Raw genomic sequence first — 15,326 nt, forward strand, 5'->3', positions numbered from 1 at the left:
CCATGGAGATGGGCAAAGAGAGAGCAGACCAGTGGTTTGGCGACTGTACCGGTGGTGCTGCAGAAAGGGAAAGGGAGCTGGAGGGAAGAGAGCAGCCCCTAAAGGATCAGGGAGGGGACACAAAAAAAACCCTCCCCCTGAGGTTCGTCCAAGGACAGGGAAAAACGAAGCAACCCCTGGATGGCAGCAGTATGGAAGATGGAGAGGACAAAAATGAGTAGCATTTCTCTCCACATTCCCCCCAACAGCTCCTGCCTCCGCTGTGTGGCTGTGGCTAGGGCTTGGGGCAGCCTGAACTGAGGGGCTCTTCTGCTGCTGCAGCCAGGGCCCTTCCCTTCCCCCGGTGACTCCTACTATGGCTGGAAGCTTGAACTCCTGCCAGATGAAGATGAGGCAGTCTCGGCTCAGGACTGCTCCCTTCTGCCCAGCTTCTCCACATGAATCACAGGCTGATTGCCATGTTCTGTTCATTCCCTCTGGAGCACCTGGCACTGGGCACTCTCAGAAGACAGGCTACTGGGCTACATGGACCATTAGTTTTACCCAGTATGGCCATTCTGATCTTCTTCTTTAGACCTCAGATGTATCTGCCTCCTGCTGTAACAAATTATTCCCCACTCCCTTCCCAGAGCTGAGACAGATCACAGGAGTCTCTCTCTGCACAGAGTTAGTAACAAAATATGAATAAACATTAAAATGTTAAAACTAACCAGTCTCTCTTAAGTGACTTGCCACAAGATGTGAGAACACACTGGTTTTAGAGGTGACTGGGTCGCAGCTGAGAAGGGGGGGGGAGGAAGACAGGAGCAAGTGACAGGGGCAGGGCCTTGGGGAGAAGACACACAGCGGGGTTGAGGCTTGACAGAAGAGATAGGGCAAGATTGTAATTCCAGGGATCCAGCTACCAGCAATTAGAAAGGCGGCAACTCAGTGTAGTGTGCATAGACTGACTTCCCAGTTCATCAGATTGACACAGCACAGTAAGGACAGGGAAGGGTTTACTGTCTCTTTGTCTGTCCAGTAAGTGATTTGGGGAAGAGGCCCCAGCATCATACACCAGCCAGCTCTGCACAGAGCTCAATCTGAGAGCCAGAGCACAAGGAGGAAACATTTAGGCATACTTATGAGTAAAAAGCTGGAGCAGTCTGTCCCGGATCTGTTTGGTCCTCATGCCGTAAATGATGGGGTGTATCATGGGGGGCACCAGCTGGTAAACACTGGTAATAAGAATGAGGAAATGTAGTGGCACATTGTCGCCAAACCGCTGAATGAGAGAGGAGAATAAATCTGGGATGTACAAAACTGAGATGGCACAAAGATGAGAGATGCAGGTCCCAAAAGTTTTGAGCTGGGCATCCTTTGTTGGGAGGCGGAAGATGGCCCGGAGGATCAGAGTATAGGACACGGCGATAAAAAACACATCCACTCCGATCAAAGAGAAAAGATTAAAAAGTCCATAGTAACTATTGATGCGGATGTCAGCGCAGGCCAGCTTCACCACACCTATATGCCCACATTAGAAGTGGGGGATGATGTTGGTTCTGCAATATGGCCACCGCCTCGCCAGTAAGGGATAGGGTAATATGAGTATGCCACTACGTAGCACGACGGCCAGGCCTATCTTGGCCACAACAGAGTTTGTCAGGGTAGTGGAATATCTCAGAGGATGGCAGATGGCCACGTAGCGATCAAAAGCCATGGCCACGAGGATTCCAGACTCCATTGTTGAGAATGAATGAACGAAGTACATCTGGGTGAGGCAGGCACTGAAACTGATCTCCCTGGAATTGAACCAGAAGATGCTCAGCATTTTGGGTACGGTGGATGTGGACATGACTAAGTCGGTGACAGCCAGCATGCAGAGGAAATAGTACATGGGCCCATGGAGGCTCGGATCCCTTTTAACGATGAACAGGATAGAGAAGTTCCCCAACACGGCTATGGCGTACATAGCACAGAAGGGAATGGAGATCCATATATGGGCTGTCTCCAGGCCAGGAATGCCAAGTAGGATGAAGGTGGAGGGGTTTCTGAAGTCGGTTGTGTTCGAATCGGACATGGCGTAGGGGAGAAAGTGTCCAACTCTGAGGCATAAGGGTGTCTCCTGCATTTGCCGTATGTTCCCCTGACTTTCTATGTGTTCCCAGGATCTCAGATGATGGTCGCAGTAGAAATGCCCTACTTGGAGAGACAATGTTAATATGAGACACTGCATGCAGTAGTGGAGGCTGTTCTCATGGGAGAAGCAGATTGATCTCTCTTCACACACTGAAAAATTACATTTTCATTATTCAGAGAGAATAACTATGAGCAATGACCCTACTAAATCCAATTCCATATTTGTATTGTGCTCCCTGCATTAAGAATTCCTACACTTTGTGGTGGGGGAACCTTAAGAGGCAACAGCAGGAAATACAAGGGTTCATACTGCTTATCTATCATAGTTCTTTAATGCAATGAGAGCCAGTATAGGGAGTCCATACTGAAGGGACTTCCCCATTCAACCAGTTGCTCGAAATCAGAGAGGGGAAAAAAACAAACTTTTGAGATGACATGTGCTGGGAGAAACATCTCAATTAGAACGTACTTCAGGGGAAGGACCTGGGCACCATTGATAGCAGCTCAAGAGAAACACCTGCTCATTCGCAGCAGTGAACAAAACAAAAGAATGTTCAGATCCCAAGATATGGGATGGAGCATAATATATTTGTGAATGTGTTCAGTTTTAGTCACACAGTGTCTATTAAGGATATAAACGTCTGGGACTCTTTATTTTTCACAAGAGACAAAGATGAGGACATATGATATAGGAGAGGAAAATAAAAAAATGAAACTGATTTATATTCAAATGGACAGTTCCCAACCAGTACTATCGATAGACAGAGCTCCAAGAGGACTAATTCCCTAAAGATGAGGAAAATTGTCAGCAAAACTGACTGAGAGGAAAAATTTAGACAGAAAAATATGAATGAATATTGGTAATTCTTTGATAACATTTTATCAGATATCAGAAAACTCACAATTCCATAGTCAACAAAGTGAACAACTCTGGGTTAAAAACTCAGTTTAGTGGTAAAGTGAAGGCAACAATTAGAGGGAGGGATGCAATATGTAAAAGAGAGGAAAAAGGGGAAATAGCTGGCCAGCAATAGAAATCAGAAGTTAAGAAAATTGATAAAGAATGTTAAGACATCTGGAAAAACTCCATGTGTGGCAAGGCAATGGATCACAAAAACGAGGTTATTAATTATATTAAGAAGAAATGAAATCCTGGAAAAGATTTATGTCAATTCCTGTGTTATATATAAAGTCTTAAAAAATAAACGGAAAGAGTTTTTTTTTTTTTTTAATAAAAGAATTGACAAGGTTAAGAAACAATGGAAAAGCTGTTATCAGATTAGTTAGATATATAAGTAATACCAGTCACCAGCAGCATTTAACTGAAACAGATCCTGTCAAATAAACCTGATTTCATCCTTTTATGAGAGTACACATTGGTTGATCAAGAGTACACATTTGGTGGATCAATCGAACAACGTTGATGCAACGAACCTTGATTTCTCAGAGGCCTTTGATTTAGTAGTGGAAAATATTGAGTTGATGAGTTGGAGCAGGGAAAGGATTTTACCTCTGCACATGGCATTGATGAAACAAAATGCATCCAATTCTGGGGTCCACATTTTAAAAAAGATGTTAAAAACTTGGAGAAGGTGCAGAGAAGACCCAGAAAAATGATTGGAGGATAGAGTAAATGCCGGATCATTAGACTTGAAGGTGTATATCTCTTGAACTTATCAAAAAGATGATCAAGCAGAGACTTTAATTTGGAGAAAATCATGGGTAATAACAGGCTCTGTAATCTACCAGACAAAGGCTGAGCAAGACCGAAGGGCTGAAAGCTGAAGCCAGGCAAATTCCAGCTCAAAATTAGGACCAAATATTTAGCAGTGAGGATGATTAACCATTGTTTGTTTCGGTTTCCACCAAGATGGCTTGTCATGTTTGGACACCTGAAATAGAGAATGCCAGTGAAACTGGGGTAGATTCATCTACTAAAATAGGGAAAGAACAAGTTAAAAGTCACTTAGACAAGTTAGATGTCTTCAAGTCACCATGGCCTGACGAAATGCATCCTAGAATACTCTGAAGGAACTGAGTGAGGAGTGATCTGAGCCATTAGCTATTATCTTTGAAAAGTCATGTAAGACGGGGGGAGATACCAGAAGTGCCTGTCTATAAAGAGGGAAATAAGGGAAACCCAGGCTATTACAGACTAGTCAGCTTAACTTCTGTACCAGGTAAGATAATGAAGCAAATAATTAAGGAATCAATTTGCAAACATCTAAAAGACAATAAGGTAATAAATAATAGTCAGCATGGATTCCTCAAGAACAAATCATGTCAAACCAACGTGATAGCTTTCTTTGACAGGGTAACAAGCCCTGTGGATGTGAGGAAGCAGCAGATGTGGTATATGTAGACATTAGTACAGTTTTTGATAGTCTCACATGATCTTCTCATTTACAAACTAGGGAAATAAAACTTGGATGGAGCTACTGAAAGGTGTGTGCATAACTGGTTGAAACAACTAGTCTCAGAGACTAGTTATCAATGGTTCACAGTGATGCTGGAAGTGCATAACAAGTGGGGTTCCTCAGGGATCAGTCCTTGTTCCGGTTCTTTTCAATGTCGTCATCAACAATTTAGATCATGGCATAGAGTGTAAACTTGTTAATTTTGTAGATGATAGCAAGTTGGGAGGGGTTGCAAGTCTTTAGAGAATCAGATAAACATTCAAACGGATCTGGAAAAACTGGAGAAAAGGATGATTAAGGGTCTTGAAAACACAACCTATGAGGGAAGACTGGAAGATCTAGGTGTGTTTAGTCTGAATAAGAGAAGACTGAGGGGGGAAAGGATAACCATTTTCAAATACCTAAAAGCTTGATACAAGAAGGGAGAAAAAGTGTTCTCCTTAGCCTCTGAAGAGAAGATGAGAAGCAATGGACTTAAATTGCAGCAAGGGTGGTTTAGGTTGGACATTAGGAAAAATGTTTCCAAAAAGGAAAATAATATGTTTTGTTATATTGGCAGAAGTATAACATGCAAGTCATGGTACAAGATAGCATTCCTCTGCCAGGTGTGGGCTAGGTCTCAGTTGAAGAAATGTGTCAGATTTTGCTTACCAAGAATGTAGAGAATCTGGAAAGGATCCATAGACAAGTAACAAATGCTTTGCAAGGGATGGAATGCAAACTGTATGAGCAAACCTAAGAAACCAGGATGATTATTTGGAAAACAGGAGATTAATGGGGGACAGGATAGTGGTCTTCAAACACTTGAAAGGCTGCCATAAAAAGGTAGAGGAAAGTTATTCTGTCTTACCACAAAAGAGCACGACAAGATTCAATGGGTTGAAATTAAATTTCAGAAAAATCTTCCTAACTTTAACTACAGGAGGCCAAAGGAACAGACTCCCAGGGAAGTCATGGAAGCTCCCTCTGTGGAGGTTTTCCAAAGTCATGTGATTAGCCACGAGTCTTAGATGACTAAGACAAAAGAAATCCTGTATCTTGTCAGGGATAGACTAGCTGTTCTTCATAAGAACATAAGAACATAAGAACATAAGAAAGGCCGTACCGGGTCAGACCAAAGGTCCATCTAGCCCAGTATCTGTCTACCGACAGTGGCCAATGCCAGGTGCCCCTGAGGGAGTGAACCTAAAAGGCAACGATCAAGTGATCTCTCTCCTGCCATCCATCTCCATCCTCTGACGAACAGAAGCTAGGGACACCATTCTTACCCATCCTGGCTAATAGCCATTTATGGACTTAGCCACCATGAATTTATCCAGTCCCCTTTTAAACATTGTTATAGGCCTAGCCTTCACAACCTCCTCAGGTAAGGAGTTCCACAAGTTGACTGTGCGCTGCGTGAAGAAGAACTTCCTTTTATTTGTTTTAAACCTGCTGCCTATTAATTTCATTTGGTGACCCCTAGTTCTTGTATTATGGGAATAAGTAAATAACTTTTCCTTATCCACTTTCTCAACATCACTCATGATTTTATATACCTCTATCATGTCCCCCCTTAGTCTTCTCTTTTCCAAACTGAAGAGTCCTAGCCTCTTTAATCTTTCCTCATATGGGACCCTCTCTAAACCCCTAATCATTTTAGTTGCTCTTTTCTGAACCTTTTCTAGTGCTAGAATATCTTTTTTGAGGTGAGGAGACCACATCTGTACACAGTATTCGAGATGTGGGCGTACCATGGATTTATATAAGGGCAATAATATATTCTCAGTCTTATTCTCTATCCCCTTTTTAATGATTCCTAACATCCTGTTTGCTTTTTTGACCGCCTCTGCACACTGCGTGGACATCTTCAGAGAACTATACACGATAACTCCAAGATCTTTTTCCTGACTCGTTGTAGCTAAATTAGCCCCCATCATGTTGTATGTATAGTTGGGGTTATTTTTTACAATGTGCATTACTTTATATTTATCCACATTAAATTTCATTTGCCATTTTGTTGCCCAATCACTTAGTTTTGTGAGATCTTTTTGAAGTTCTTCACAATCTGCTTTGGTCTTAACTATCTTGAGTAGTTTAGTATCATCTGCAAACTTTGCCACCTCACTGTTTATCCCTTTCTCCAGATCATTTATGAATAAATTGAATAGGATTGGTCCTAGGACTGACCCTTGGGGAACACCACTAGTTACCCCTCTCCATTCTGAGAATTTACCATTAATTCCTACCCTTTGTTCCCTGTCCATTAACCAACTCAATCCATGAAAGGACCTTTCCTTTTATCCCATGACAGCTTAATTTACGTAAGAGCCTTTGGTGAGGGACCTTGTCAAAGGCTTTCTGGAAATCTAAGTACACTATGTCCACCGGATCCCCCTTGTCCACATGTTTGTTGACCCCTTCAAAGAACTCTAATAGATTAGTAAGACACGATTTCCCTTTACAGAAACTGTTGTGTATTTGGTTGTCATGGTTTTGTTGCTATGGCAACTGAGTTAGATTATTATGGGTTAGCTCAACCGGTTTCAACCGGCTGAGGAGCTCTCTGTAGATATGTAAATAAAATGGAGGTTTTGGTTAGCTGCCTGCTCTCTGGCCTCAAGTGATTGTTTCCTACACCGGCTGCCCCAAGGATATAACACTGGCGACGAGGGTGAGACTCCGGTGCTGCTCCAGTAACAGAAGGAAGTAGAAGTCAAGGTAAAGACCAAACAAAGAAAAAAAGCTGCTTGTTTGCACTGACTGTGAAAGTGAAACTAAAAATCATGGCTACTCTGACCAGGCCCCTGGAGCCTTTTGATGAGAATACAGAGCAGTGGCATGTGTATACTGAGCGTTTTGAGCTTTTTGGTATTGCAAATGACATTACAGAAGCGAAGAAGGTGCCAATATTCTTAACTGTTGTAGGGGCTAAAACCTACTCTCTGCTACGCAGTTTATTACTCCCTGTTAAGCCTGAGACTAAATCTTACAGTGAGATTGTGGAAATCCTGGGGTCTCATTTCTCCCCAAAACCACTGGTAATTGCTGAAAGATATAGGTTCCACAAAAGAGACCAAAAGGAAGATGAAACAGTTGTACAATTTGTAGCCATTTTAAAAAAGCTAGCAGAACACTGTGAATTTAAAGAAATGTTACATGATGCCCTGCGTGACAGGTTAGTGTGTGGCCTGTACAGTGAAGCTATACGGAAGCGCCTACTGACAGAGGCTCAGCTTACCTTACAGAAGGCTGTTGATATTGCTGTCTCCATGGAACTGGCTACAAGGGAGACACAATACATCGGTGCACCCCCTAGGGTGCAAAAAGTGTCACAAGAACCGACCCACAAAACTGTGCAGAGTCAAGAATGTTACCGCTGTGGTAAGCCGGGTCACCAGGCATCAGAATGCTGGTGTAAGGACCTGGTGTGTCGACACTGTGGCAAAAAGGGACACATTGAGTGTGCCTGTAAACAAAAGAAAAAGAGGCCTGTGGTCTGGCCGACAAAAAGAGGAACCTTGCATACCCTAGAGCAGACCCAGGATGATCAAGGTGACACCTCATCGCAAGAGGAAGTGCCACTGCATGTTTTGTCTTTGGCAATGGGCTCACATGAATACTGGGTAACCCCGTTATTGGATGGGAAACGTATACGCATGGAACTGGACACCGGTGCAGCCGTCTCACTGATCTCCGAGACTGTGTATAAAGAAAAGCTACAGCATCTTCCGCTTAAGGCAACAAAAACTGTTCTGAAGACGTATACGGGAGAAGCTGTGCCTATGCTGGGCACTATTGATGTTAAGGTGGAGCTCAATGGACAGGTGGCTAAATTGCCACTGTTTGTGGTGAGAGGTAACTACCCAGCCTTAATGGGTAGGTCTTGGCTTGGGAAGATTCAACTGAACTGGGCAGAAGTGCACCGGATGACTAAAGAAGAAACCAGTCTAACCCCTATACTAAGGAAACATGCTGCTGTTTTTGGAGATGATTTGGGAAGTATGAAGGGAATCACTGTGACATTGAACATTAAACCTGGCAGTCCACCAAAATATCTGAAAGCCCGAACTGTGCCATACGCCATCAGGCCAAAAGTTGAAGCAGACCTGGAGCGCCTGGTCACCAATGGAGTCCTAATACCAGTTACCCATAGCTCATGGGCCACTCCTATCGTTCCAATAGTGAAGAAAGATGGCTCTCTCCGGATTTGCGGTGATTTTAAAGTCACTGTCAACCCAGTGTTGTGTGCAGAGCAATACCCGCTTCCCCGCATCGATGACCTCTTCGCAGGCCTGGCTGGGGGACAAAAGTTCAGTAAGATTGATCTGAGTCAAGCATATTTACAGATGCACGTCGATGAAAAGTCCCAAGAGCTGTTGACTATTGTGACTCATAAGGGGCTTTATCGATACTGTCGTCTACCCTTCGGAATAACATCTGCTCCCGCCCTGTTCCAGAGGGCTATGGACCAGATCTTGTGTGGCTTGTCAGGAGTTCAGTGCTATCTGGATGATATCCTGGTCACTGGAAGAAATGAAGAGGATCACTTAAAGAATTTAGAGGCTACCCTACAAAGACTGGAAGAGTATGGCCTACGAGTTCGCAAAGACAAGTGTGAATTCTTCAAGCCCTCTGTTGAATATTTGGGACACATCATTGATTCTGCAGGTCTTCATAAGGCCCCTGCAAAAGTTAAAGCTATTGTGGAGGCTCCCCCACCTCGAAATGTAAGCCAGCTGCGCTCGTTTCTAGGACTCCTGAACTATTATGGAAAGTTCATCTCACAGTTAGCCACACTGCTAAAACCACTTCATGAGCTCCTTGGGCAGAACAAGGCCTGGAAGTGGACTGAAGCCTGTGATGTTGCGTTTAACAAAGCTAAGGATGCATTGCTAAATTCTGAAGTTTTAACGCACTTTGATCCATCCTTACCACTGCAATTGGCCTGCGATGCCTCCCCTTATGGAGTGGGAGCAGTCGTGTCACATATTATGCCTTCAGGAGAAGAGAGACCCATTGCTTTTGCTTCACGCACTCTAAGCAAAGCAGAAACTAACTATGCCCAAATCGAACCTGAGGCATTAGGAATTGTTTTTGGAATTCGGAAGTTTCATCAGTACCTGTTTGGGCGAAAATTTACTCTTCTCACAGACCATCGACCTCTGACATCAATTTTTGGACCTTACACAGGCATTCCCCCATTAGCTGCTAGTCGTATGCAACGTTGGGCATTGTTACTTTCAGCACACACATATGAAATCAAATATCGGAAATCCACTCTACACGGCAATGCAGATGGCCTCTCAAGGTTGCCTTTGCCGGTCAAACACCAAGATAGCGCCCACAAGGAAATCTTCTACTTTGAACAGGTAGAGAATACACCCATCACTGCTACTCAGATAAAGAAGGCAACTCGCGTTGACCCAGTATTGTCCCACGTTATGGACCTGGTGATGCATGGAACATCTCGACAAACCTCTCCGGTCTCATCGACCTTGTTCCCTACATGTCCAAGCGGACGGAGTTATCGGTCCAATCTGGTTGTTTGTTGTGGGGGAGACGTGTCATTATTCCACCACCACTGAGATCACAGATGTTAGAACAGCTACATTCCGGTCACTGTGGAATAGTGCGCATGAAGGAAATTGCACGAAGCTATTTTTGGTGGCCTGGACTGGACAGCGCTATTGAAGAGAAGGCAAAAGCTTGTATGTCATGTCAGGGTGTGAGGAATGCACCCCAGTGGGCACCCCTACACCCATGGGACTGGCCTGAAAACCCGTGGCAATGTATTCACTTTGACTTTGCTGGCCCCCTTGAAGGAAGCATGTTCTTGGTGGCAATAGATGCCCATTCTAAATTGCTAGAAGTCTCTATAATGCAGTCCACTTCTGCAGAGAGTACTATCCAAAAACTACGAGGACTCTTTAGTCGTTTTGGTCTGCCAGAACAACTTGTGAGCGACAACGGACCGCAGTTCGTTTCTCAGGAGTTTCAAAATTTTATGAAAGCAAATGGGATACACCACATCACGTCAGCACCATATCATCCGTCCACCAATGGATTAGCTGAAAGATTTGTGCAGACAATGAAAAACGCTTTGAAATCAGCAAGGGGACAACACTCCATTCAAAAGCGTCTGGATACCTTTTTACTTTCCTACAGAAACACACCTCATGCTACGACCCACGCATCTCCGGCCTTTCTAATGATGGGACGACAGCTGCGCACTTGCTTTGATCTGCTGAAACCTTCTGAACCCCGACAAATTGTGCAACATCAGCAGCAATATCAAGTCATCAGACGGGCACCCAGAGCAAAAGACCGAACCTTTAGCCTGGGACAGCCAGTTTTGGCTCGGAATTATACTTCCAGAGCTAAATGGGTTCCGGCCACAGTCATCACTCAAACAGGACCTGTTTCCTACACAGTCCGGACTGCAGAGAATCTTACCTGGCGGCGACATGTAGATCAGCTGTTGCCAGGTCATGCCAGTCCTCAGGACCCATCTGCAGTTGAGGGGTCTGACTTCATCTCTTCTGGTGAGGGATCGAATCACGAGTCACCTGTTTCTGACTGTTCTCCTCCATTACTGCCGGCGGCTGAGATACCCCCTTGCCCAGCACGAGCTGATACCACCTCCTCACCTGTTCGTGCTGCGGACCCTGAGCCCCTAGTGCTTTCGGGTGCAATAACACCAGTAGTTCGCCGTAATCCACCTAGAGACAGAAGGCCTCCTCATCGGCTGGATCTTTAGCTAGGGCGAACCCACGGTTATGGGGCAAAATAATCCCCAGGGTTTAGCCGGGAATGGAGGCAGTCTACCCTCCTTCTCTAGTCTAGTGTGTGTTTTATTTAGGGGATGTTCTTATTGGGGGGGAGGAATATGTTGTGTATTTGGTTGTCATGGTTTTGTTGCTATGGCAACTGAGTTAGATTATTATGGGTTAGCTCAACCGGTTTCAACCGGCTGAGGAGCTCTCTGTAGATATGTAAATAAAATGGAGGTTTTGGTTAGCTGCCTGCTCTCTGGCCTCAAGTGATTGTTTCCTACACCGGCTGCCCCAAGGATATAACAGAAACCATGTTGACTATCGCGTTCCCTTATAACTCTATGGCTCTATCACTCTATGATGTAAAATCCTAGTGTAGACCCGGCCTTAGTCACACACACATCTTTTGGCTCAATTCAGAGGTAACTGAATGATATTTAATGGGTCTGTGTTTTAAAGGAGATCAGACTGGATGATCAAATGGTCCCTTCTGACCTTAAACCCTATGGATCTATTGATAAAGAAAGTAGATCAGGCATTTATATTTAATGTGTCTCATAACATAAACAAGGGAACATTTAGTTAAATTGAAAGTCTGAACGTATAACATTGAGAAAAGGTAATTGCTATCAGAATTTCTATTTGGCCTGTAGAGTTCCTTCCTACCAACGTTAGTGGAGCAAAGAGCATAGAAGAATGGGATTCACAAATGTTTGTCCATTAAAGATGGTGCTTCTGGCATCACCTGTGGTTAAGGCTGTCTGACACCTTCCATTAGAAGAAGTCATGTTCAGTTGCTTATAAATTTACCAAATTGTTGGTATTTGGACTGAACTTTCCTATGCTGAGTGTCTGTACTCAGCTCTTGCTCCAAGGGGAGTTTTGCCTCTCTGGGGCCTGAGCAATTACGGGCCATGGTCTCAGAATTTGGCCTTGTACTGCACATCTACTAACATCTTTCATCCTGAAGGATTCACTGTGCCACTGAAATGCACCACCTGGGGCTGGAATCCAGAAGGCGGGATGATCAGGGGTGCACAGAAAAGAGTGAGATTTTAGCCAGTGATTCTTTAGCAAACTCATCATTTATGGCAATGGCACTGGGATGTTCCATGGTTGTGCAGAGTGGAAAGGACACAGACTTATTCTCTATCCCACCACACCCACATTTCACAGGGTTTGCAGATCAGGTGAGCTCCTCAGTTAGAGATGGGTACCTGTGAATTCTGAGACGGAAGTGTCCTCCTTAGGAATCACCCTCAGGTATCCATGACCCACAACTCTCTTAAACCAGCATTTGCAGCAGCATCCCACGCCGAGAGCTGACAAACGGAGTGCAGAGTTTATAATATAGCTCTGTGTAATCCCAGTGGGGTTCGCTCAGCCTCTAGAGGAGAAGGGAGGATCTGAGTAAACAGGCTGTAGACAAGCAACTCTCCACTTCCATGCTAATTATCCAGCTTTAGGAGTAAACAGCAATTAAGGAACCTTCCCAAAGGGAGATGAAAACTCGTGGGTTTTGTGCTGAGTCAGAGAGGAGTTGGCTGCTCTGTATGTTTGTGTGTCTGTATTTAAAAATTATAGTTGATGAGAAAGAAAATTAGGGATAATGCCTAATTCTCAGGACAGATGGGTAGATAGTAGACAGAGAGACCTGGAGAAACTTGACTAAGAAGAGACACAAGCACTTAGAGCAAACACATGGGGCTGTCGCTAAGGGATCACAGATCAGTACTTCTCATCAGTAACTATCATTATACTGTGTAGCACCTTTCATTGGTGTATCTTCAAAACACCTAGCACAGAAAATCACTATGAACATTCCCCATTTCACCGATCTGTAAACTGAGGCACGGGAAGACATGACATGTCCAAGGTCACATAGACACTGCCTGACAGAACCCAAGTGTCCTGACTTCCCTTCCATACCCACGGTCTCTCTGTCAGCAAGTGACCGCAATACAACAGGGAAATGGACTCCGAGTCTTGCAGGGCCTGTTCACTGGGGCAGAGGAAGGAATTCCCTGAGGATTGCTGAGCCCTCTGACATGCCAATCTGGGCCCCCTCTCACACTGTGTGGCTGTGACAAGCTACAATCCTCTCAGGTCTTGCACTTACACAGCTATACACAGACAGGGACACACCCAACTGCAGGTACATGAAAGCTTTCACTAGCTAGCCATGAACTAACAATGCAGAGGCTCCAGCCAGCTCCCCCCGGCTCCCCAGCCTAGGACCCAAGAGCTGTACCATCTTGCCCTGACCAGTGTCAGTTTATTTCCCAGTCTGCCCCTCCCTCAGTACATGGATCATCAACGCCATGAGGTGTTGTGCCTCAGTTTCCCCCTCCAGACAGCAGACCAGGTATATTTCATTTCCCTCCTGTGACAAGCTTCAAGCCTGTGAACAGGTGTTCTCTGGGAAGCAATAGCCATGTACAGTGTCTTCTTGATTACTTCTAGTATGGCCAAAAGCTTTCCCCCAAAATCATGTCTGTTTCACCATTTCATAGGTTTACCATCAGTATTAAATTTTTTTTGTCATTAGATTTATCGTTAGCAACTAACTTTAGATCGTGATATTTACCAATAACATAGAATCATAGAATCATAGAATCTCAGGGTTGGAAGGGAACTCAGGAGGTCATCTAGTCCAACCCCCAGCTCAAAGCAGGACCAAACCCAACTAAATCATCCCAGCCAGGGCTTTGTCAAGCCTGGCCTTAAAAACCTCTAAGGAAGGAGATTCCATTACCTCCCTAGGTAACCCATTCCAGTTCTTCACCACCCTACTAGTGAAAAAGTTTTTCCTAATGTCCAACCTAAACCTCCCCCTCTGCAACTTGAGACCATTACTCCTTGTTCTGTCATCTTCTACCACTGAGAACAGTCTAGATCCATCCTCTTTGGAACCCCCTTTCAGGTAGTTGAAAGCAGCTATCAAATCCCCCCTCATTCTTCTCTTCTGCAGACTAAACAATCCCAGTTCCCTCAGCCTCTCCTCATAAGTCATGTGCTCCAGTCCCCTAATCATTTTTGTTGCCCTCCGTTGGACTCTCTCCAATTTATTCACATCCTTATTGTAGTGTGGGGCCCAAAACTGGACACAGTACTCCAAATGAGGCCTCACCAGTGCTGAGTAGAGGGGAATGATCACATCCCTCGATCTGCTGGAAATGCCCCTACTTATACAACCCAAAATGCCATTAGCCTTCTTGGCAACAAGGGCACACTGTTGACTCATATTCAGCTTTTCATCCACCGTAACCCCTATGTCCTTCTCTGCAGAACTGCTGCCCAGCCATTCGGTCCCTAGTCTGTAGCAGTGCATGGGATTCTGCCGTCCTAAGTGCAGGACTCTGCACTTGTCCTTGTTGAACCTCATCATATTTCTTTTGGCCCAATCCTCTAATTTGTCTAGGTCCCTTTGTATCCTATCCCTACCCTCCAGCGTATCAACCACTCCTCCCAGCTTAGTGTCATCTGCAAACTTGCTAAGGGTGCAGTCCACACCATCCTCCAGATCGTTAATGAAGATATTGAATAAAACTGGCCCCAGCACCAACCCTTGGGGCACTCCACTTGATACCGGCTGCCAACTAGACATGAAACCATTGATCACTACCCGTTGAGCCCGACCATCTAGCCAGTTTTCTATCCACTTTACCGTCCATTCATCCAGCCCATACTTCTTTAACTTGCTGGCAAGAATACTGTGGGAGACTGTATCAAAAGCTTTGCTAAAGTCCAGAAATAGCACATCCACTGCTTTCCCCTCATCCACAGAGCCGGTTATCTCATCATAGAAGGCAATTAGGTTAGTCAGGCATGACTTGCCCTTGGTGAATCCATGCTGACTGTTCCTGATCACTTTCCCCTCCTTTAAGTGGTTCAGGATTGATTCCTTGAGTGATTACTTCAGCAGCCTGGCTGCCCTCAATCCCTGAGCGATTCTGGTATTCAAAGAAGTAATTTAAAACCCCACCCAGGCCCACCCCCGACTTCAGCCACCAACTAGTCTCGGTGGCTGGATCCA

The 15,326-nt window shown here is 44.8% G+C and overlaps 1 pseudogene; it reads right to left on the minus strand.

The window, feature by feature from the left end:
* Positions 1–1,111: 1,111 nt before the first annotated feature.
* Positions 1,112–2,059, minus strand: LOC123363245 (annotated as a pseudogene).
* Positions 2,060–15,326: the final 13,267 nt, after the last annotated feature.

This window comes from Mauremys mutica, chromosome 1, assembly GCF_020497125.1.
Source record: "Mauremys mutica isolate MM-2020 ecotype Southern chromosome 1, ASM2049712v1, whole genome shotgun sequence".
Taxonomy (NCBI): Eukaryota; Metazoa; Chordata; order Testudines; family Geoemydidae; genus Mauremys; species Mauremys mutica.